Raw genomic sequence first — 24,607 nt, forward strand, 5'->3', positions numbered from 1 at the left:
AATAAGGATGATGATGTTAATAATAGTGCCTACCACATAAGTTTATAAAAGGGGCTAAATAAGTTATTACACATAACGCATTTAGAATAGTTCCCAATACATGTTACATATTATTATATTTCAAATTTTCATCAGGTCTTTTTGCACAGCCATCTTCATAACCTAGCCCAATGATTTCATGAATTTTGGGAAATTTTCAAGGCATGTGGAAAGAAACAATCCTATGCTATCAACTTTTATGATCTCTTGCTTTTTCATGAATGGGTGCTTTGAAAATTATGAATCCAAACAACCCTTCCTTTTTTCAATCAATACTTTCATTGAGACTATTTATAGGAAATCTCTCGGGAATGGAGGGTGTTGAGGTAACATAAGAACCTTTCAGCTTTGTGGCCAGAGTGTGCCTTCATACCTCCCTGCTGCTCCTATGGGCCAAGATAAACATGCCTGGCAAGGAATGCCTTGCTCACTCCACCCTGTCAACTAGGAGGTAAAGGTTTTGGACTGTGGTATTGCTACTCCACCCAACTTCTGTTCCATTTTTAATATACCTTTGAGACAAAGTGTATTGTCTCCTTTAAAAAAAAAAAAAAAAAAAAGCCTTGAAGGTGTGGCTGACAAGAAGGAAAGCAATATCCTGTCACTGCCTCACACATGAAAAGTCTTCCAGCCCCAGATCATGACTTGACTCTCTATTCTGGCTATGCAGCTCAGGCTCTACATTTTGTTCAGTAAAAGCAACAACACTCACATACCACACCACCTGGAAAAAATGCTAGAAATTGTCCCTGGCAAACACCCAGGAATGTAATTGAGCTCACAATGGCCAGCACAGAAAGAATATCAGCATACGTTGCTTTCCTCAACAACTGTGTTGCTGACAAGTCTGCATGAAAATCAAATGTTTGAAGTTGGATCATTTCTTAAGTGTATTGGGAATTTGCTACTTAATGAATGCTATAGAGATTTATTTATTGAATAATGATAAAGTAATAGTGATCCTTTTTATCTATTTTTCACATTTAGAATTTTGAAATCTAGTTTTCTTTAAAGGAAGACACACCCACAGTTAGTTTCTCCACTACACGTGTCATCTAATCTTTGGGTGCTCAGTATTCTTTCAGGGAATACCAGGGAACGAGATTCAATGACCTCTGCAGTTCCTTCCAACTTGAAATTCACTATGTCTAACTAAGGCAGTCTAGAAATAACTAGAGATAAGCCCTCTGGTTTGGTTATTTCTGATTTTCTCATTTCATCCATAATCTGAGAAACTGTGTGCTTCTAGCATCAGTTTCTCACATAGCTCCATGTGAAGCTTCACAGTTGGGCTGGCATGACTTGTCTTGGGGGGTATGACATAGAAAGCTAGAGCCATAGTAAACTGATATTTTGAAGCTCCCTCAGAGATCTCTTTCAATGGCCATCTTTCCTTCTTTATTTTTAGCCATGAGAAAAATTATTATAGAAGATTAGGAGTGCCTCTAACAATTTTATAAGTTAGGACCTTCTTTCTGGATGTTTTCTGAGGCATAAAGCACTTTATACAATATTTTGTTATTTGTTATAAGCGCCAGTGATGCAATAAAGGGAAAACCATATTGACTCTACTTCATCTAACTGGAAAAGTGCCCTATAAGTTAATTTGGTTACTTGCCAAAATCATCCAGCAGATTGCTAATGAAGCCAAAGATACTCAATTTTGTGACAGAATTACTAAGCTACACTGCTTGAAGTTAAAATGTCTGACACTAGGTATTTTTTAGTTTGTAACTGTCCTTACTATCTCCACTGAACATCATCCTCTTCATCCAGGGAGTTCACACATTCACCAACTCACCCTGGAAATCATCTCAAGAACGAAAGACAACTGAAAGGTAATATTTCAACTATTAATTAGATATTGGTGGTGTGCCTCAGTTCACCCAACCCATAAGCCTTTAAACACAAATGTAAGTAGAATTTTGACCCCCTCTAAGGCTGAATACTCATACATTAGTGTGAGCATTTGAAGTCACAGAGATAAAAAAGAGTGTGTGATTCATGTCAGCATTATTTCATCTCTTCAATGGAATAAATAAATGCGATAATCTATGTGAAATGTCTTGGCGAACTTAAAAGAATCAATAATCATATCTGGTGTTATCATTGCATACAGGAATAATATTAATAGCATTGTAAACTATCATCTGACATTAAAAAGATCATTAACTATATTATAAAACACTTTATACCAGTAAATATGACAATTTATGTGAAATTATTACCAAACTACACAGAAAGGAATGGAAAATATGAATAGTCCTATATTACTTTTAAAAAACTAAATCATTTTTATAAAACTTCTTACAAAGAAAACTCCACATCTAGGTAGCTTCACCAGTGAATTTAAAGATGAAATAACACCAATTTCACACAACATTCCCAAAGAACAATAAAAAGTGATAATAGGTATTTTCCTTTTATTCATTAGCACAGCATAATCTTGATCCCAAAACCTGGCAAGAACGTTACAAGAAAGGAAAATAGCAGATACATGGTTGCAAAATGATCAAGTAGGCTTTTTTCCAGGACTACAAGAATGGTTTAGGATTCAAAAATCAATCAATGTAATTTACCACATTAATAAAAAAGAAAATCACAAAATAAATTCAATAGATTCAGAAAAAGGGTTTGATAACATTTAATACACATTCATGACAAAAAGTGCCTAGCAAACCGTGAAGACTTCCTTGACATGACAAAGTGAATACAAAATTTCTGCGCAAACATTATAGTTAATTATAACTTTTGGAAGAAGACAAGAATGCCTACTATCACCACTGTTATTCAAATTATGCTAGAGGTCCTATTATGTGTATTAAGGTAAGAAAGAGAAAAGGCATAAGGAATTGGAATTGGAAAGGAAAAATATAATTTTCATTATTTATTGTTAGAATTAATAACTGCATTTATCTAGCCCATTGGATATAAGATCAATATTCAAAAATCCATTAACTTCTCTATATAAGGAATAAACAAAAAGAAAAATGAAACTTTTTGAAAGATACCATTTACAGTAGCGATTAAAACATCAATTTTAGGCTGGGTGCAGTGGCTTACACCTGTAATGCCACCACTTGGGGAGGCCAAGGCAGGTGGATCACTTAAGCCCAAGAGTTTGAGACCAGCCTGGGCAACATGGCAAAACCCTGTCTGTACAAAAAGAAAAAAAGAGAGAGAGAGAGGGAGAAAGAAATTATATATATGTAACCTATATATATAATTATATATAAACACATCAATTATATATATATAAACACATCAATTTTAGCAGGTGTAAGCAAAGGAATTTAGAGAATGAACATCAAGAAATGACTGTTTTAAGAGTTACAATTTGGTGTGACAGGCGCTTGAAAATACAACCAAAATCAATACGTAAATATAACTCATTTTTAATAATCCAATGTCCAAATCTTTCTTATTCTTGCTCTCATCTGTTAGCTTCTAGATTTCTCAAATGCAAAATATCACAGCTATTTGAAAATTCACCAGTCATTACCTAACACCAGATAATAGGAATGGCCTTCACGAAACTTTCCACAGAAGCCTTGGTTTTAAATTAATTTTATTTACAGGGAGAGTACAAAATAAGGATAAATTAATACACGATAGTCCAAAGTCTCTTAAAGGCATAATCTTACATGAAATCAGATAGCTTCTTAATGCAGAACATCTTATAGTATGTCACATGAAAATATACAAAGTGTTTAGGGAAGCAATTTTGAACTAATAGAGAATTTCTGAATACTACGTCAGGCAAGGTGGAAAGTACTCAAATAATGTGTGAATTTATGATGAATTTGCTAGACTTCAGGGCCAACTTGAAATCCTCTTTTTACTCCTCCAGACGTTTCCATACAGTTCCTCACTCAGAACAGCTCCAGCTGTCTATGGGAAGGCTTCACAAGACAAAGAGCTAGGACTTGGCCATTTACACGAAACCAAAAATGAATTACCCAGAGTGTGCTGGCAGAGAGACTTGAATGTAAGGACATGGGAAAATCTACACAGGTTGCCAATGATTTGTGACTGTGAGAAAAGAAAAGAAAAATTAAAGAAAATCTTACTAGCATAATTCACACTGGACAACATGAGCACATTCCAGTCAATCCACTTTATAGACATGATCTCACTGGTCTCCCCAACATCCCTACAAGGAAATGAGGGGGACCAGTATGGCTCCACCCTTAGGTCAAAAGCCCATCCTTCACTCCCACTTGTGGCTTTGAGTGGGTGGAACACATTTAAACAGGGGAACAAATTACCATCTTCCTTGCTTTCGACCCTTTAGCATGTGGGTGAGCAAGTCTGCCTTTTCCCTGCTTGAGGCCATACAATTCCCAAAACAACTTGTCTGAAATGTTGGGGGCTGAGTCATTGGCCAGTGATGGTTCTCAAACAACTGCTGGTTTGTTTCTCAACCACTGCTTGGCCATGCTGACTTGGACACAATACAGCATGTAATAAAAGTGCCTGGGATATTTTCCTCCTTGGCCCAGAGACGACTTTTAGAAGGAAAGACAATGGTGAATATGGAAGGGGAGGTGAATGCACCAGAAGGATATGTTGCCAGCATTGTGCTCAGCTGAAGAGGTTTGAGACCAAGAAATGTGAGCATATTGGGCATCTAGAAGTTCTCCCAGATAGTAGCGTAGATCTCCATTTTTCTGGGTTGTTTGTTGTTGTTGTTTGTTGTTGTTGTTGTCATTTTCTGCACTATACTGCCTCTCAAGACTCCCTTAGGTGTGCTATAAAAAAAAATCCATGACAGAATGGTTTATTCTCCACAAAAATAGTTACTATCATTGTTGAGGTGTTACTAATAGTTACTAGCAGTTACAAAAATAGTTACTAATGTTATCGAGGTGAAGTCATTGGGAAAGAGAGTAGTAAAATAGCAAAAATATATTAGATAGTATTTTTCACATTGGGAATATAAGACAATTCATTCAAAAACCAACTCCTTAGGATTCATTTTATTATCTTAAAAATATGTTTAGATTTTTCTTTCTCCCACTAGAAATTAAATTGTCCTACATATTGAGGGATGAAAAGCACAGATGATTATCTATATAAATATTGACACACATACTCTATCCACATAGCTATCTGTTATGGATAAAGAACTCGGCAACTTCTAGCAGTCATCTGAGATGAGCACCATATGTGCATTATTTCACTAAAGCTTTCAGAGCTTGAGAAAAATAGCCTGAAGAATAAGATTGTTTCTTTCTGAGCCAAGGTTGCAATCTTCCAAGTCCAAGATGTGCTTGAAAATACTCATTAGGTAATTGTCAAAGCCTAGGAAGATCAGTTTAAGAATATGAAATAATATTACTACTGACTTCTCTTTTTGTGTTCAATCCAGATGGAAGCTGGACACATGAGAAGTGACGTTTGTATAATAGCAAAGAAAAGAACAGAGAACAAGGAAGAAAAACCCTTCACACCTGTGTTCTCTTTATAGGATCTCATTACTGTTTGCTCTCTATAATCCCCAGAAAATGGAAAAAGTGTATCTATCCAATAAGTTGTGGAAAGTCTCCCTCTGTCCTTCTATAATAGAGTTTCCAGTCATTGTTAGACAATTGCATTTCATTCATCAATAGTGGCCTATTGAAATCATCAACAGAAGAGACAGTTCTTAATATGAAATGAAGAGTCTTGCAATGGAAGTCAAAATACTTCACTCTCACTAACTTGGTGTATGATCTTGAGCAAGTCATTTAACCTCTCTAAGTTTGCTTGCCTCATCTGTCAAACAAGAGAGATGAGATAAATTATCTCCACAGGCATTTTCAGAACTATTCTAGTCTTTTTGCAAATTGGTTTATATTTGTAGAAAAGGTTCAATCTGTTTCTGGCATGGCAGTGACCAAGTCAGAATTTCTATTTGGGAGATGAGAAAAACACATTAACAAGATTAATTACTGTAGCTGAAAGATACATAAATATGGATTGGGGTGTATTTTTAATATCCACAAAAACTTCCATTCCTGAGTTACTTCATTAGCAACTATTACTTAAACCATCTCGGTTGAGGTTTTCCAGTAATTCTAGGTCAGCAATTATGGACCCTACTTATTTTCTTTTTTGTTATTATACTTTAAGTTCTAGGGTACATGTGCACAATGTGCATGTCTGTTACATATGTATACATGTGCCATGTTGGTGTGCTGCACCCATTAACTCGTCATTTACATTAGGTATATCTCCTAATGCTATCCCTCCCACCTCCCCCACCCCACAGCGGTCCCCAGAGTGTGATGTTCCCCTTCCTGTGTCCAAGTGTTCTCATTGTTCAATTCCCACCTATGAGTGAGAACATGCAGTGTTTGGTTTTCTGTCTTTGCGACAGTTTGCTCAGAATGATGGTTTCCAGCTTTATCTATGTCCCTGCAAAGGACATGAACTCATTCTTTTTTATGGCTGCATAGTATTCCATGGTGTATATGTGCCACATTTTCTTAATCCAGTCTATTATTGACGGACATTTGGGTTGGTTCCAAGTCTTTGCTATTGTGAATAGTGCCACAATAAACATATGTGTGCATGTGTCTTTATAGCAGCATGATTTATAGTCCTTTGGGTATATACCCAGTAATGGGATGGCTGCGTCAAATGGTATTTCTAGTTCTAGGTCCTTAAGGAATCGCCACACTGTCTTCCATAATGGTTGAACTAGTTTACAGTCCCACCAACAGTGTAAAAGTGTTCCTATTTCTCCACATCCTCTCCAGCACCTGTTGTTTCCTGACTTTTTAATGATTGCCATTCTAACTGGTGTGAGATGGTATCTCATTGTGGTTTTGATTTGCATTTCTGTATACCATAAGGCTACAGTAACCAAAACAGCATGGTACTGGTACCAAAACAGAGATATAGACCAATGGAACAGAACAGAGCCCTCAGAAATAATACCACACATCTACAACCATCTGATCTTTGACAAACCTTACAGAAACAAGAAATGGAGAAAGGATTCCCTATTTAATAAATGGTGCTAGAAAAACTGTCTAGCCATATGTAGAAAGCTGAAACTGGATCCCTTCCTTACACCTTATACAAAAATTAATTCAAGATGGATTGAAGACTTAAATGTTAGACCTCAAACCATAAAAACCCTAGAAGAAAACCTGGGCAATACTATTCAGGACATAGGCATGGGCAAGGACTTCACGACTAAAACACCAAAAGCAATGGCAACAAAAGCCAAAATTGACAAATGGGATCTAATTAAACTAAATAGCTTCTGCACAGCAAAATAAACTACCATCAGAGTGAACAGGCAACCTACCGAATGGGAGAAAATTTTTACAATCTATCCATCTGACAAAGGGCTAATATCCAGAATCTGCAAAGAACTTAAACAAATTTACAAGAAAAAAATCAAACAACCCCATCAAGAAGTGGGCGAAGGATATGAACAGACACTTCTCAAAAGAGGACCCTACTTATTTTCTGAGAAAAAGCTCTTCTATTTTCCATCCATAAAATTTTCACACCAGTGGCCTTGTTCCATAGGGTCCAAAGGAGACTGAAAGATTGGAGGGAGGAATTTAAAAAAAGATTTATGAAGAAAGTTTAAAGGAGGTAGAAAGAGTTTGAGTGGGGAGTGTATTTAGTCTAGAAACAAAAACTATGAAGTGTGGCTTAATAAAAGTCATCAAGAATATGAAAGACCAGCTTCTCTCTATTTCCTCAAAGACTAAAACCCAAGAAGACTGCTTTCAATTACAACAGCAGGTGGTGCTTTGGGTTAGACCCAAATTATTTCCTGGTTGGGTACCCGAAACAAGTCACTAAGGGAGATTTTCACGACTTCTCAGGGATATCTTAAGACTAAGGACAGATATGAGGCTAATATTAGCTCATGTGTATGAAGGGCTTCTATATTGAGGCTTGTGCTAAGTATATTACATTGGTTATCATCTTTCATTCACAACAGCCCTGTAAAAAAAGTGTTACCACTATTCTCATTTTGGAGATGAGAACACTAAGAGTCATCACATGGCTAGCAAGCAGCAGAGTGTGATATGCAACCAGGGTGTTGGACTCCAGAGCCAGCTCTCTTCACCATGAGGCTCTGCTGCCTCTCTGAGATGGAATGAGTCTCACATAATTAGTTGCAGTTTTCTTTGGAATAAGAAAGGGAAACTATTGAATTTAACTTTCAAATGTAGGAAGGCTTTTTATACAAATCCAAAGTTCTCCATCTCCACCAACTGTGAAATCATTGGAAGTGCCGGCTGGGTTCGGTGGGTCATGCCTGTAATCCCAGCACTTTCGGAGGCCAAGGTGGGAGGATGACTTGAGGGCAGGAGTTCAAGACCAGCTTGGGAAACATGGTGAAACCTTGTCTGTACTAAAAAACAGGAAGAATTAGCTGGGCCTGGCGGTGCAAGCCTGTAATCCCAGCTACTCAGGAGTCTGAGGTAGCAGAATGGCTTGAGCCCTGGGTGGTCAAGCTGCAGTGAGCCAAGATTGTGCCACTGCACTCCAGCCTGGATGACAGAGCAAGACCCTGTCTCAATAATAATAATAGTAATGATAATAATTAGAAGTGTCTTAAGCATGCTTTTGTCACAGTATTGTAATCACCTGCTCACTAACAAGGACATGTAACATGTTACATCATGATTCTATATTATAAATATTTTAAATCCTTATAAGGTTGGGGTACTTCCGGTCTGATTTTTATGTTCAGAATTAAATACAAGGAATGTGAAATTAAAAAAAAAAAGAAGTGCCTTAAGTGGTTTAAAGTTGTAGAAAGACCATGGAACATATAAGCTCTCACCAGCTTTGTGACCTCAGGCAACTCCCTTAAGCTCTCCAATGCTCAATTTCCTCTCTTACCTATTGAACAGTATCTGTTGAGCATGTACACACTCACATCAGAAATTCAACGGTAAATAAAATCTGAAAAATCTGAAAAATAATAACGACCACACAGCATTGTTGTGTTTAGCACTCAGTGAGCACGAGCTCCCTCCCCACTTTACCTTCTGAATAAGGGATTTAGGTTGCAGAGGAAAGAATTCGCTGACATTAAGTGTGAAATATGCCACGAAGTGTAGAAAAATAGAATAGAGAATCATTATCTTCTGTATGAACTTTTTGAAAGTCCAGAGAGAAAAATCACCGGTAGGGTCATTGTTTGCTTTCTCCTTTGTATGTTCAGAATTAAATAACATGAATGTGAAATTTTTTAAAAAGAAGTGCCTTAGGTGGTTTGGAGTTGTAGAATTCTCATAGAATTTTTTCATAGCTTTATTATAGTACTTATCATATTTTAATTATTTTTACATGCCTTCTCCCCCATGAGACTCTATATTCTACAAGTCAAAGTCTGTCCTTTGCTCCTTTCCATATTTACCAAAATTTTACCCAGCCAGGGCTTGGCACATAGTAGCTACCAATAAAATATCTGTTAAAGAATGATTGAATAAAAAATAAATAAATGAAAGCTCTCAACTGGAAAAGAAGGAAAAGAAAATCACAGGAGATAATATATAAACTGGAACTTATTTCACAAACTAAGACTTATTTCATTGAAAATAAGACTTTTCATTGAAAATGGAAATAAGTTTTTGTTTCATTTAGATGTGGGAAGACCTAAAATTAGGCACAATATGTAAGCATCCCTCATGATTGTTTAAAACTTCAGAACTCTCCTTTTGGCGGCTCTTGAGGGACAGCATAAATTTTAGGGTTTTTTTTTTTTCAAAGGAGTGGGTTGTCCTTCTGGGAAGCAGGTGGATAGGACCACAAGATTTCTTCCAGCCTGAACTTCAGTGACTCAGTAATTCTAAATGAACCCTCAGGAATCCTCTCAATCTTTCCAGTTACCCTGACTCTGCCACAAACAAGCTCACATTGAAAGAAAAGCCCAAATATTTAACCCAATATTGTCATATTGCAAACATTCTGTTTTTACCTAAGTGCATGCTTTCAGCCCAACAGAAGTGCTGTGACTGGACTTTGTCTCTATAAGACCAAAATAATAAGCTAAAAAAAAAAATCAACATTTCATGAAATTAGGTTTAGGGGCCAAAAACTGAAATGAAGTTTTTGTCTGTCTGTTTGTTTGTTTGTTTTGTTTTGTTTTAGTGAATTGACCATGTACACTGTTCAGAGCAGTCAAACAGGTTCAGGTTCTGATTCTTGGACACTACTTCAGTGCTCTCGGGTCTGAAATCCCATGATGTCCTGCACTTGTTTAGGCCTGTCATGTAGCAGGTGATGGAAGGCCACCATGCCACCGAATCAAATTTAGAGCATGAATTTACAAGAAGGGGGGCTCTCTTCTCAAATTTAATCACTGTGTAATGAGCTCCTCCTGGGTGCCTAGTACTGTACTGGACATTTTATATATATTCTCTATATCCCTAAAAACAATCTTGTAAGGCAGGGGACATTATTTCTATTTTAAATGTGTAAAATTGGACAAATTTCCCAAGGCTATCTGTCTAGCTACCAGTTTAGAGTCAGGATTCAGACTCAAATGTATCTCTCTGCTTGCCTTCCTAAAGCAGGAGGGTTGGGGTACTGGTATCATTTATTGGCATTTGATCCTGAAAGCTGTAAAAAGATAGAACAGTATACATAAGGCATATTGAATGAGCAATTGTTAATCTTTAGTAAGTTTATCACTCAATTCAACCCAGTTGTACATCTTTTTCCTGCTGAAATGGACAGTAGTCAGATCTCAATAACCCATTTCCCATTGCTATTTGTGAATTGTCAGTATTTATTTTAATGATGGAATCATTTCTTAAGGTAGAGTTGTATGTTTACTTTATAATGTCTGAATTTGGCTCCTTGTAGAGTAATTTTCTGAACAGGAATTGTGCTTCCATTACCTAATTGCAAGAAGTTGCCAAAATTTAAAAAGGCACTGGGAAGAAGAGGCGGTACAAGAATTCAAGTGGACCTCAAGGTCTCACTCTTAAAAGAAATGGAAATATTTTTGGACTGGATTAGCATGACTGAATTATCATCCTATTTGCTGGCGTAATTGCAGCTGGGAGGAGAGAATGAAAGGCATTGCTTTTCTACCCACTTCCTCCAGTGATACTTAAAACTGAACTATGCTATTCATAAAGTAAATCTTTCCGAGTAGTTTGCAGATTTTACCATCTTTAAAAATGTTAATATACCATTTTAGTGCCTCATTCTGAGGAATAAATTTATTCTTAATATAATAAAAACTCAGAAAAAATGACATCAACCAACTAAAATGAAAGCTCAGACCCTAAGAAAACAAATGCAGATGATGCAAAATGCAGCATTGGAAGCTAATGGAAAGGAATATTTCTTAACACTGTCTTACCATCATCAAAAGTAATGAGAAGGAATAAGAATTTACATGCTTTTGGTATGCCCCAAATCTTAATATCTTCCAAATGCCATATATTTCAGGCTTCTACTTTTAATTTTATATGTAGAATCATGAAATAATATTATTTTAGTCACATTATACTGGATAGTAAAGTTAGTATATTATTTCTATCCTTGCTGATCTTATGTCTTTTTTAGTTTCTGCATGATCTTAGAAATTTGCCAAATATAAACATGTCAATGTGAAGTTAAGAAGTGAGACTCACCTGTCCCTGCACAGTCTATACTATGCCCTTTCACAATAGGTATTTTTTCTACCTTTTCTCTGTGTCTCATGTTATGGAATTGTAGAGTCTTTTTATTAATTCTCCTATGTTGGTTTTCCATTTAGAATTCTTCTTCTGATACCTTTCCACATAGTGTAAATGATTTTGTTTTCAATCCATACATACAGAACTTTCCTCTGGATACTAAAAGCCTATGGCCAAATCATGTTGATTTTATTTATTTAAGTCTATAATATAGTAATAAATAGAATAAGTTCTTAATAAGAGTGCTAGTTTATTTACCATGGCAGTTCTCCGTGATTAAATAAATATGAATGTAATAGTCAGACTACCTTACCCATGTGAGGCATACAGCAAGAGAGTTGGCAACATTTTTAACCATATGAGAGGTTTATATTTTTATCTTTGTTGTTTTCAATATTACATAAAATACTTTTGGCTCTAATAAATCTTAATATTATCTCCCTCATCAAATAGTAGGACAAAAATCTCCCAGAGGTAGCTAGTTTTGAAAAATCCACACAAAACCAAAATCATTGTAATCAATTGTAACCAAGCATCAACTCACTTCATCAGAACTAATCACATAGCCCTAAATAGGCCCTAAAATTTCCCAGACAATGCATAGTAAATTTAAACATGTCGCATCTTCAAAATAATAATAGAACCATTTTTAACCATTAGTTACATTTTTTACCAAAGACCTGCAGACATCTTTTAATATAATTTACTACAATACACTATGTAATATTAATGATACATTTCATTCAATTTAGTATAAACCTTGTTACAATGTATGAAAATGAAGAAAAGAGAGCAATAAAGTAGCTAATCATTTATTTCACTCCAAGTTGCTTTATTTAATAGATTTCAGAGAGAGTAAATTTAGAGAAAGATTGAATTCACAAAGGAGGAAAGACCCTGGGGAGAGGGTCTTATGAAAACCAGAAGTCAGAGAAATGCCTTCCTTATCCTATCCTAAGAAGAAGAACAGTGAAGATTCAATAGGAGGTCTCTCAAGGCACAGAGGCAAAGAAATACAGTCTTCAGAGCAAGAGAACACTAGGAGCAAGTGTACTGGACTACACAATGGGCACTCCAGCTATAAGTGCTCAGTGTGATCATCACAATGACTTTGGCTGAGATAACTGCTCATCTCTTATTACTTTTTTTCTTTTTTAAGACAGGGCCTCACTCTGTTGCCCAGTGGTGTGATCACAGCTCACTGTGGCCTCAGCCTCCCTAGACTTAGGTGATCCTCCCATCTCAGCCTCCCAAGTAGGTGGGACTACAGGCACATGCCACCATGCCTGGCTAATTTTTGTTTGTTTGTTTTTGGGGGGGTTTGTTTGTTTATTTTTGAGACAGAGTCTCACTCTTGTCGCCCAGGCTGGAGAGCAATGACACGATCTTGGCTCACTGCAACCCCTGCCTCCCTCCCAAAGTGCCGGGATTACAGGCATGAGCCATCGCACCTGGCCAATTTTTTTGTTTTTTATAGAGTAGGGAGTTTCGCTATGTTGCCCAGGCTGGTCTTGAACTCCTGCACTCAAGCGATCCTCCTGCCTTAGTCTCCCAAAGTGCTGGGATTACAGGCATGAGCCACGGCATCCAGCCTGTAACTGTCCCTCTCTGAAAATCCAAAGGCAATGTGGAGCCACCAAGCAGCAGACCAACCAATGGTTTCCAGGTCAAAGAATTAAAATTCAAGTTTTTCAACTACTTACTGCCTTTTTTGACATTAGACAAGTCACTGAAACTCTTTTAGCCCATATTTCCTAATCTGCAAAATATTGATAATAACAGTGTTTGTGCTAAGGATTGTAAGATAATGGAGGCAAAATGCACTTTGTGTGCTGTTAGGCATCATGCAAATGTTACTTATCCTTATCTGTTCGTGTGTGTGTGTCTAACACTTTCACATGTCACAAATGGAGAGTAGATGAGAGAATTGCACTCCATGTGATGAGGTTGAGAGTGGGGAGCTATGCCTGGGCAGGAGGCTGCAGATGTGCACACCAGAGCACCTAGGAATATATACACTAGGTGCTGGCAGTATAAGACTCTGCTGTGCTCTTAATATCATCCAATTGCTTCCACACATAGCTGATACAGACCAGGGAAAACTGACACCATCTTTATTCAGGGTTCAAACTGAAAAGCAGCATTTCAGTGAGTATTTGGTGAGAAATGTATTATACTAATAACATTATAGTAACAACCAACTTAACATAGTTGTAAAAATTAATGAAACCATTTAAGCAAGAGCATAATAAATGTTTATCATTTTGGCAATTTTGCAAATAGTTGTTCAGCTACTGTCACAATAGTTCCTTGTACTCTGCATCTTCAAACATACTTGATGGATTATTATCCCCATAAAGTGCCTGTAAAAGAAGCCAGCACAAGAGAGTTGGCTTATTTAGGATTCTGTCAACCAGCTGTTACACCCACCAGCACTTCACTCGTATGATCATCAATATTCATGCAAAATCCCAAAATGCCTCCCAAATCTTTAAGGTAATAAAATGTTCCAAATAGCTATAGGTTTAGCTGTATTTTGTGTTTTAATACAATGAAAATATGAAATCTATTTATGTTATATGTGGAAACACGTATCTACTCTCAAATTACGCCAAATGATAGTGTATTTCTTGCTTACTGTTGTAACAAACCACCACAAATTTAGTGTCATTGAACAACACAAATTTAGTATCTTACCATTCTGGAGATCAGAAATCCAAAAAAGTTTTACAGAGCTAAAAGCAAGGTGTCAATAAGGCTGCATTCCTTCTGGTGGCTCCTGGGGCAAATGTTTCCTTGTCTTTCCAGCTTCTGAAGCTGCCTGCATTTTTTTATCTTGTGGACTCTTCTTCCAACTTCAGAGCGCATCGCTCCAACCTCTGCTTTTGGCATCACATCTTCCTTTCTGACTTTTACCCTCCCTCTATAAGAACGCTGGTGATCAGATTGGGCCCACCCAAGCAATCCAGGATAGTTACCCAATCTCAAGCTCAAGATCCTTAAGTTAATACACCTGCAAAGTCCCCTTTGCCATGGAAAACAATATATTCATAGAATCTGGGGATTGAGACTTGAACATTTTGGGAGGTTCATTATTCAGCATACCACAGCTAGTTTACTGTATTATTATTACTTCATCTCTGAAGGAAAATAATGCATTGGCAGCATTAAAAATTATGTTCAAATATGCCCAATGAGCCCGTGTGATTGAGCTCTGTAATCATCATGTTCAATTCTTCCTGCCTAAGTCAGTCCAACTCAGGATTTCTCACCCTCAGCACTATTGAAATTTGGACCAGATATTTCTTTGCTGTAGGAGGCTGACCTGTGCATTGTAAGAGTTTTAGAAACATCCCTGGACTTTTACTAGATGCCCATAGACATTCTCCCCTCCCCAGCTGTGACAATCACAAGTGTCTCCACACATAGCCAAATGTCCCATAGATGGAAAAAATCACCCTCAGTAGAGAACCACTATTCTACACAGAAAACAGCCAAATTATTGTAATGGTCCCTTTAAGACAATAACTCTTAGAAAGCAAAAGATCCAGCGATATTAATTAGTGACTAATTTAAAAGGGCAAGTGTAAGTCATTTATCTCAGCATTTTTGGCTAAATTTACTACTAATTTTATTTGTTCAAGGAAGTCAGAGTTGAGTTTTATTCACTGACACTAACTCATCTACATGGCCTGTTCAAGTGTAGGGTTACACATGAGGCATTTAATTCTTTGGATATCAGACTAAGAGTAGAAACTTAGTATGCAACATCTCCAAAAGCTATGAGCCCTTAGTGGCAGGAATCAAGTCATACTGTCTTTGTTTCCACAGACCATAATCTCCTCAATCTTAACCCAGCATTATTTCCATTATACTGTGATTGTTCTCAGGCACAGAGGTGATAGCATCTCTAAAAAGATACAGACCAGGCCCTGGAACCCATTTCTTGCTTAATCCTCTAGGCATTAATTCCCAAGCTTTAGTCATTTGTACACTTCTTTTCATAATTTTTGCCATTATTTATTTGGAATTTATCTTTAAATTGACTTACTTTTTTAAACATAAATACTATTTTAGCAATATGTAATTCTTCTAAAACACATTAAATATATGGCTATAAATTATTTAACATTCATCCACATGCCATTTAAAAGTTTCTCAATATTAGATGCACATATGATACTTTGAAAAACACAGACCTGGATGCAACCAACATCAGCAAAAGCCTGAATTTTTAACTTTGAATTCTAAAAATGTCTTCCCATCTATTCAACTTCCTCACAGATGAGAGAACAGCAAAAGACAGTGAACCAAACTGCTCATGGAGAAATGCTGAAAGCTGTCACACCCAGAAAGAAAAACTCGGGCTACTGTTTACACACTTTACCTAAAAATCTTCCTTTTTATTTTTCTTTAAAATATGACAGTTAAAATTCATACCCTTAAAAAACAGCATTTCCAAACAATTTGTACTGACACATTCCACATAAGACATCAGCCCGATAACTACAAACAAAGCAAACTGAAAAATTAGCATTTCCCAAAGTGTATGCCACTGTTTGTTAGTTCTACAGGATCTTACATTACATGAGGAAGAGTGGGTGGAGAATAGGGGTAAGATCTGTGGTCAAATAGGATTAGGAAATGTTATTAAAGTTAAAATGACATATTTATTATAAAACTTCTGATACTTTAATATTCTTCTGTGCTTTGTGAAACTTAAAGGAAAATATATATTAATCGGTCAGTCCTAAATTTATGTGATAAAAAATATTTTTTTCTCTAAGAGCATTTCATGAGACTAATGTTCTAAGGAATGTATTTTGGGAAATCCTGATCTATCTAGATTAGAAAAAATTTTATTTTCCTCAGACGAAGATGGGAACAAATTCTAGGGTAATGGATATTTTAAAATGCATTCTACCTTAGTTTTTAAAGTCCCTAGAGGTACAGGCTGTCTTTTCTTGATTAACTTTGTTAATCACTGCCTTGCACCCCCAGGGACTCAAAAAATATTATCGGATGTGGATGATGAACATGAAAGACAATGTGGCAGTTATTTTACTGGTGGTAGCATGGTTTGTATTGGCTACCTCTTTGCTTTGAGAAGTAATTAACTTTCATTTTATCTTAACTCATAATGTTCCACAGAATGTGGGCCCTAGTAATCTAAAAACAATCTTTGTTGTAGCTGATATCACCTGAGGAGCATAAATGGACAGCTGTTAAAATTCATGGAATCAGCAAACAGGATATTTTCCCTGGAGGACTCTTACATCCTCTCTGTGCACAATGCACAAACCTGCAAGGGGAATTCTAAGTGGAGATAAAAGCCATGAAATTAGTTAATGTAACAAATTTAATTTTCCTAACAACCACAGTTGACCCCTGAACAATGTGGATTTGAATTGCAAGGGTCTGCTTACACATGAATTTTTTTCAACCAAGCACAGCTTGAAAATTCAGCATTCACAGGATACCAAAAAGCTGACTTTTCCTGTATGCAAGTTCTGCAGGGCTGATGGCAGGCTTGAGCATGCACAAATTTCTAGAACCAATCCCCTGGGTATACCAACGGATGACTGTGCTGCATATGGTTTGAGATGAAATTGTGAAAGTGAATGAGATAATGTGGCCAAAATACTGAGCCCAGAATGCCTCCTAAGACAGGCGAACCACAAAATGTCATCCTCAAATGGCTTTTAGCAGCAGAAGCCATATGAGAGATGTAGCAAGTGATATTGTCATCAAACTGATAGTCATGATACCATGAATTCTTATATAGGGTGTACTACCCAACTGTTTTGTGAGCTTGGGTAAATCACTTTGCTTTTCTAGGATCCAGTTTCACCTATGGAATGAGAAAGTTGGGGAAGAATTCATCTAGCATCTTGCCACTCAAAGTGTGGTCCATGGACCAGCAGCATCAGCATCACCTGGGATCTTCTTGGAAGAAATGTAGAAACTCAGGCCTCACCCCAGAATCTGCCTTTTTATAAGATCCCCAGGTGGGCCAGTACACAGGTTTGCTAACTCTGTTCCTGGCCCCTCAGACCACTCTCTACCTACCTCACTGCCACCCAGCCACCCTCATGGGGCTTCACTCTAAGGGAAGAATTAGCAGTGAGCTTTTTTTTTTTTTTTTTTAAAAAAAAAAAAAAAAAAAAGCATCTAGTAATCCAAGCCCTCTCTTTCAACAGGTGAGGTAACTGAGGCCCAGAGAGGTAAAGTTGATTTCCTGAAACCAAACAGCTAATTAGGAACAGAACCCAGATTTTGTTATTAGTTTTCCAGTGTGCTTTATGATAACGTTTCAAGAGAATGTTACCAAAGGGATAGGATTAAATTGCCAAGTGTTACTGTTACAACAAATGAATACCAATGCTTTCTTCTTACAGAAAAGCCCTTTTTTAAGCCTAAAAATGACTACTTTTTAATGAAATTACGTTATTCCTGGAGATACTTAGAGAAGAATTGAGTTACAGGTGTCTCATTCCTCTTCCAGGTGGTAGTAAAGCCTCAATACTTGGGCCAGATGTTTACTCTCCTCTTTCCTCCGTCTCTCACCACCAACCCCTACTCACACACACCAACCACAACCACCACCAGCACCAAGTGTAATTCAATTATGAATACTGGCAGAAACTACATGCATCCATGGTACAGGATGCTCACAAGCCCAGTTTTAATCAATAACTCCTCAGCAACCTGCATTTACCTTGTCTAAAACAACTGAAACCTTCTGTAGCTCAAAAACCAAGTATATCTCAAACAACCACAGAAAAATGGATAGTAGGCTGAGAAAATAATATTATGGCCATATCTAAACTAATATTGAGTTTAATGGACATTTGTATATTCCCTGTTAACAAGTCTCTTTTGCCTTGGGGCAATCTTTTCTTTTCCATTTTGTTCCCACTCCTTTTTTCATTCTTGTCACTGACGGTGACCAAGAAAAAAGGCAAGTTAGTACTATCAAAATCAGGAAGAGTAACAAAACCATTTGAATGAACAATTGATCACACTGCATTTGGCCTTAGCAAGTCAAATGTGTTCTTCAATTTGCCTCAAGACTATTCTAGGTTTTGCCTGGGAAAAAGTCCTAGGTACTATACAGTGATGAGCTATATAAAGACGTTTTGGTCAACCACAGACGGCATATATCACAGTAGTTCCGTAAGATCACCATAGAGCTGAAGTCTGTAGCCTAGTGAAGTTGTAGCCATTGTAACATCATAACACAACATATTACTCAGGTGTTTATGGCAAGGCTGGTATAAACAAACCTACTGCACTGCCAGTGGTATAAAAGTATTGCACATGGCCAGACGCGTGGCTCATGCCTCTAATCCCAACACTTTGGGAGGCCAAGTCAGGCAGATCATTTGAGGTCAGGAGTTCAAGGCAAACCTGACCAACATGGTGAAACCTTGTCTCTACTCAAAATATAAAAATTAGCCAGGTGTGGTGGCGTGTATTTGTAATCCCAGCTACTTGAGAGGCGTGTGTTTGTAATCCCAGCTACTGGAGAGGCTGAGGCAGGAGAATCGTTTGAACCTGGGAGGCGGAGGTTGCAGTGAGCCAGGATTGTGCCATGCACTCCAGCCTGGGCGACAGAGCGAGACTCCGTCTAAAAAAAACAAAAATAAAAACAAAAGTATAGCACTTGTAATTATGTACAGTTCATAAAATTTGATGATGGTAAATGACTATGCTATTGTTTATGTATTTACTATACCATATTTTTCTCATTATTTTAGAGTGTACTCCTTCTAAATATATTTTAAAAAGTTAACTGTAAAACAGCCTCAGGCAGGTTTTCCAAAAGAAGGCATAGGATATGACAGTTCCATGTGTATTACTGTCCCTGAAGTTCTTCCAGTGGGACAAGATGTGAAGATGTGGGTGTGGAAAACAGTTATATTGATGATCTTGACCTTGTGTAGGCCTAGGCTAATGTGTGTGTTTGTGTTTTTAACAAAAGAAAAGTCTAAAAAGTAAAAAGATAAAAGAATTTAAAAATAGAAAAAAGCTTATAGTATAAGGATACAAAGAAAGAAACATTTTTGTAGTGCTGTACAATGTTTGTTTTAAGCTGTTATTTTAAAAGATTCAAAAAGTTAAAAAATTAAAAGGAAGAAATGTTATAATAAGCTAAGGTTAATTTATTATTGAAGAAAAATAATGTTTACAAATTTAATGAAGCCAAAGTATACAATGTTTATAAAGTCTACAATAATGTGCAGTAATGTCCTGGGTGTTCACATTCACTCACCACTCACTCACTGACTCACCCAGAGCAACTTCAAGTCCTGCAGGCTCCATTCATGTAAAGTGCCCTATACAAGTATACTATTTTTAAACTTTTATACCGTATTTTTACTGTACCTTTTCTATGTTTAGATACACAAATAGTTAGTACTGTGTTACAATTGCCAACAGTATTCAGCACAGAAACTTGCTGTACAAATTTGTAGCCTAGGAGCAATAGGCCATACCTATAGCCTAGGTGTGTAGTAGGCTCTACCATCTAGGCTTGTGTAAGTACACTCTATGATGTTCACACAGTGACAAAACTGCCTAATGACGCATTTCTCAAAACATATCACTATCATGCGACAGATAATTGTACTTACAGCAAAGAAAAAGTGGCTGGGTCAGTGGCTCACACCTGTAATCCCAGCACTTTGGGAGGCTGAGGCAGGCAGATCATTTCAGGTCAGGAGTTCGAGACCAGCCTGGCCAACATGATGAAACCCCCATCTCTACTAAAAATATAAAAATTAGCTGGTCATGGTGCCTGTAGCCCCAGTTACTCAGGAGGCTGAAGCAAGAGAATCACTTGAACCTGGGAGGCGGAGGTTGCAGAGAGCCGAGATCACACCACTCCACTCCAATCTGGGCAACAAAGTGAGACTCCATCTCAAAAAAAAAAAAAAAAAGAAAAGAAAAGAAAAAAAGAACTGCATGGTGCCATGTACACGTTTTGAAAATGATATTTTTCTTCTCCCTCATAGCATTTAACATGATCATCACATCAGAGAATTGTCAAACTAAATGTGTCAAATCAAAAGTTAATTTCAGTGTTTGTTTTATGCCTGATAAATCTAAATTATCAATTATCTTCCTCATTCTTCAATTCTTTGCTACCTGCAAATCTTTGTACCTTTGAGGGATTCTTTGTTCTTAACCTCTTCATCTTATGTAAGATTGCAGGGCTTTATTGATAGATCAGCATTCTTCAGTGTGACAAGATTAGGTGATTTACAAAGTTTAGCCAAATAATAAAAATGTCCAGCATGAAAAGATGCTAAGAACTGAGCAAAATGCATACCTTCTTGGTTCTCAAGAAATTTTTTACTACTGGCAGGAGTAAAAGCTGCAGTAAACTCTTATAAAAGACAGATGTTAGGGAATATAATTAACATCCTCTGTGACCAAATATTTTCTTTTGTTTAGTAATAGTTGTTAAGAGTACTCATCTTAAACCACAATCCAACCAAATAATAAATAAATTTTCATACCAAGATCCTATAGGAGTACTACTTAATGGAAATATGAGAGCCACATATATAATTATAAATTATCTAGCAGTCACATTTAAAAAGTAAAATGAAACAGGTTAAATTAATTTCAATAATATATTTTATTTAGTCAGTATTTCTCAAATATTATCATTTCTACATGTAATCAAAATAAAAATTACGCAAGAGGTATTTTATATTAGTCATAGTGGTCCCCACAAAGCATGTTAATCTTAAGAGATTAGAAGAAAATGGTTAAAATTTAAGAGAAAAGCATAAATGATTTTTAAACAATTTAAAAGCCATTTTTGGTAATAAACCAGCATAAGTCTTAAGATAATTGAATTGTCATGGTCTCTTGTTTTTTGTATCAAAAAATTCCAAGAGAAAACTGAAGAATGTTTTCACCACCATGGGTGAGATTTGCAGTTAGTAGTCAGGTTTCTCCATTAAAAATAAAAATAATTAAAAATCAGAAGACCAGCTGGATTGGATGTTCTCTCTTCTCCTTCCCTCCCTCTTTCTCTTACTCTCTCTCTCTCTCTCTCTCTCTCTCTCCCTTTCCCTCCTTCTCTTTTCCTGCTTTCCTGGTCCTCTCTCCCTCCTACTTTTGTTTCTATCATAGCATTGCCACAATTTTTAATCATTCATTTATTTGTTGTTTTCCTTCTTTTTAACATGTATTGCACAAAATACAGGCTCTGTAGAGCAGGAACCAAAGGTTTTGTTCATCGTTATATCTAGAATACTTGCTCCCAAGCCTGGCACATAAGAATCACTGAAAATTTGTTAAAGAATTAAAAAACAGACTGGGAGCAGTGGTTCACACCTGGAATCCCAGCAAGTTGGGAGGCTGAGGTGGGCAGATCACTTGAGGTCAGGAGTTTGAGACCAGCCTGGCCAAAATGGTGAAACCCTGTCTCTACTACAAATACAAAACTTAGCCAGGCGTGGTGGCAGGTGCCTGTAATCCCAGCTACTCAGGAGGCTGAGGCAGGATAATTGCTTGAAGCTGGGAGGCAGAGGTTGCAATAAGCCAAGATTGCACCACTGCACTCCAGCCTGGGGGACAGAGTGAGGCTCCATCTCAAAAACAATTAAAAAAACAAAGTAAGGAGTATCAGCTAGATCAGTATAAAGGTAAATCATTTTTTCATTAAAAACTCTAGAATTCTAGAATTCTAAATATTGTTTATCCTAACATCTGATACACTAAACAGAAAGAGTGAAGATATCAAAAGTTTCAACTTCTGTAGCACTTTCCATTCCTGGATATTTAAGAATAACTTCTTTCAAATATTCTCAAGATTAACAGGATTTAGAGCTTCTCCAGGTCCTATCCTCAAGGGTAGGAAGGATCTGCCAGGGGCCCCTACCAGGAGAAGCCTGGACCAAAGAGGACAAGTCTGACAGTTGAGATATTTTCACCTAGAGCAACCAACAGCAGCTAAGGCAGAAAGAGAGCTTGAAACAGGGCCAAAGAGGGAAACCAAAGATGGAAGAGCAGATTGGAGGGAACATCCCCCTGAGGGGACAGGCAGACAGCACAGCACCAAAGATGTCGGAGGCCTGTTTGCATATAGCCAGCCGCTGGTGGGAGATTCCATCTACCAGCACTCCAGCAAAGAGACACTGAGCAGCCATTCATCAGTCCCCAGGGTTACGCGGTTAATGCACCATCATAACAGAAATGAAAACCAGCCATGTTCACACCAGATTCTGACTACCAGAGTTTAAGGGGGTAACCGAAGTTTCAGAAATAGAGGTATTAGTTTGTAATTCATGAAACAGATTTAGGTATAACTGATTCAAATCTACTTTGTCATACTTTCACCATCAACCTCTGAAACCCACTTTTTTCTTGAGTTTTCACATTTAACAAAAATAGCATGTCATAATTTAATCCATTTGCTATAATCCCCACCTGAAATATACACAAAATTTAAAATAACACAAAGAACTTGAGTGTATATTTGAGCTATCAAATGTTTCCTGTTAACTACAGGAGATATTAAAGGGGTAGCTGCTACAAAGAAACCTTTGGAATGATTAGATCTGCTAATAAACTTTATAAGTTTATGACTCAGAATTAAATTAGTCAGATTAGGATGTTAAAAGGAAAGCAACCAAATTGTTTAAAATGCTGGAATTGCCTAAAGAGATGGGGGAAGCTGAGATAAAAGCATGTTTTAGGGAGTTAACTGAAAATGCTCTGGCACTAAAAAGGTGATTTGAGACTCTTTCAGCACCTAGGAGTGACTCTAGCTTGAAAAATACACAATTCTAACAATGAGGACTACAAATTCTCACTGACCAAAGATAGTTAAAAGACATGAGATACTCAAGATTCAGTGCACCTGCTTACATCTTGGAAGACCAATTTCTTTGGAAAAATTTGTGGATACACATTCAAGCATTTCTTCTTCACTTCCTAATTTATAACCCAGTTCATACCAAATTGTATCTTTCTTCTTCTTTTAATTATACTTTAAGTTCTGGGTACGTCTACACAATGTGCAGGTTTGTTACATAGGTATACATGTGCCATGTTGGTGTGCTGCACCCATCAACTCGTCATTTACATCAGGTATTTCTCCTAATGCTATCCCTCCCCTAGCCCCTAACCCACTGATAGGCCCCGGTGTGTGATGTTCCCTGCCCTGTGTCTATGTGTTCTCATTGTTCAATTCCCACCTATGAGTGAGAACATGTGGTGTTTGGTTTTCTGTCCTTTTGATAGTTTGCTGAGAATGATGGTTTCCAGCTTCATCCATGTCCCTGCAAAGGACAGGAACTCATCATTTTTTATGGCTGCATAGTATTCCATGGTGTACATGTGCCACATTTTCTTAATCCAGTCTATCATTGACGGACATTTGGGTTGGTTCCAAGTCTTTGCTATAGTGAATGGTGCCACAATAAACATATGTGTGCATGTGTCTTTATAGCAGCATGATTTATAATCCTTTGGGTATATACCCAGTAATGGGATGGCTGGATCAAATGGTATTTCTAGTTCTAGATCCTTGAGGAATCGCCACACTGTCTTCCACAATGTGTATTTTTCTTCTTACTGATAGCACTAGTGCTACCTGGCCAGCTCAGAATAAAAATATTTGTGTAAGAGAAATAGCAGAATTGATGCCAGAGAAGGATCTAGAGTAAGTGTTCAAGTCATTCACTGATTCGAAAGGAAATTATGAAGGATGCCAAAGTAACAGAAAGCTGGATCTCTGCCCTCAATTTCCTTATGTTCTAGTTGGAGAGAGAAAACATACACAATTAGAAGCTAAACCACTCCATTAAAAAATTAATACAATAGTAGCCCCCAGGCTCCATCACATCACTGTATTTGATTTTCTGTATAGCACTTATCACCATCTGAAA

At 37.1% G+C, this 24,607-nt stretch overlaps 1 protein-coding gene across 8 annotated transcripts in view; it reads left to right on the forward strand.

Annotated features, from left to right (window-relative positions):
* The window catches only part of COL8A1 (collagen type VIII alpha 1 chain), a 155,472-nt gene that overhangs the window by 36,814 nt on the left and 94,051 nt on the right, over window positions 1-24,607 (forward strand). For 2 of the 8 annotated variants that reach the window (XM_063661502.1, XM_063661506.1), the window contains exons 2-3: window positions 1,816-1,877; window positions 17,535-17,704. The exons of 2 other annotated variants lie outside the window; for them this stretch is intronic. The gene's annotated coding sequence lies outside the window, so the exon portion shown is untranslated. The remainder of the gene's footprint in view (window positions 1-1,815; window positions 1,878-17,534; window positions 17,705-24,607) is intronic. 4 more of the 8 variants (XM_063661504.1, XM_063661500.1, XM_063661501.1 and 1 more) reach the window with 2 other exon arrangements.

The sequence above is a fragment of the Pongo pygmaeus genome, chromosome 2 (assembly GCF_028885625.2).
Source record: "Pongo pygmaeus isolate AG05252 chromosome 2, NHGRI_mPonPyg2-v2.0_pri, whole genome shotgun sequence".
Taxonomy (NCBI): Eukaryota; Metazoa; Chordata; class Mammalia; order Primates; family Hominidae; genus Pongo; species Pongo pygmaeus.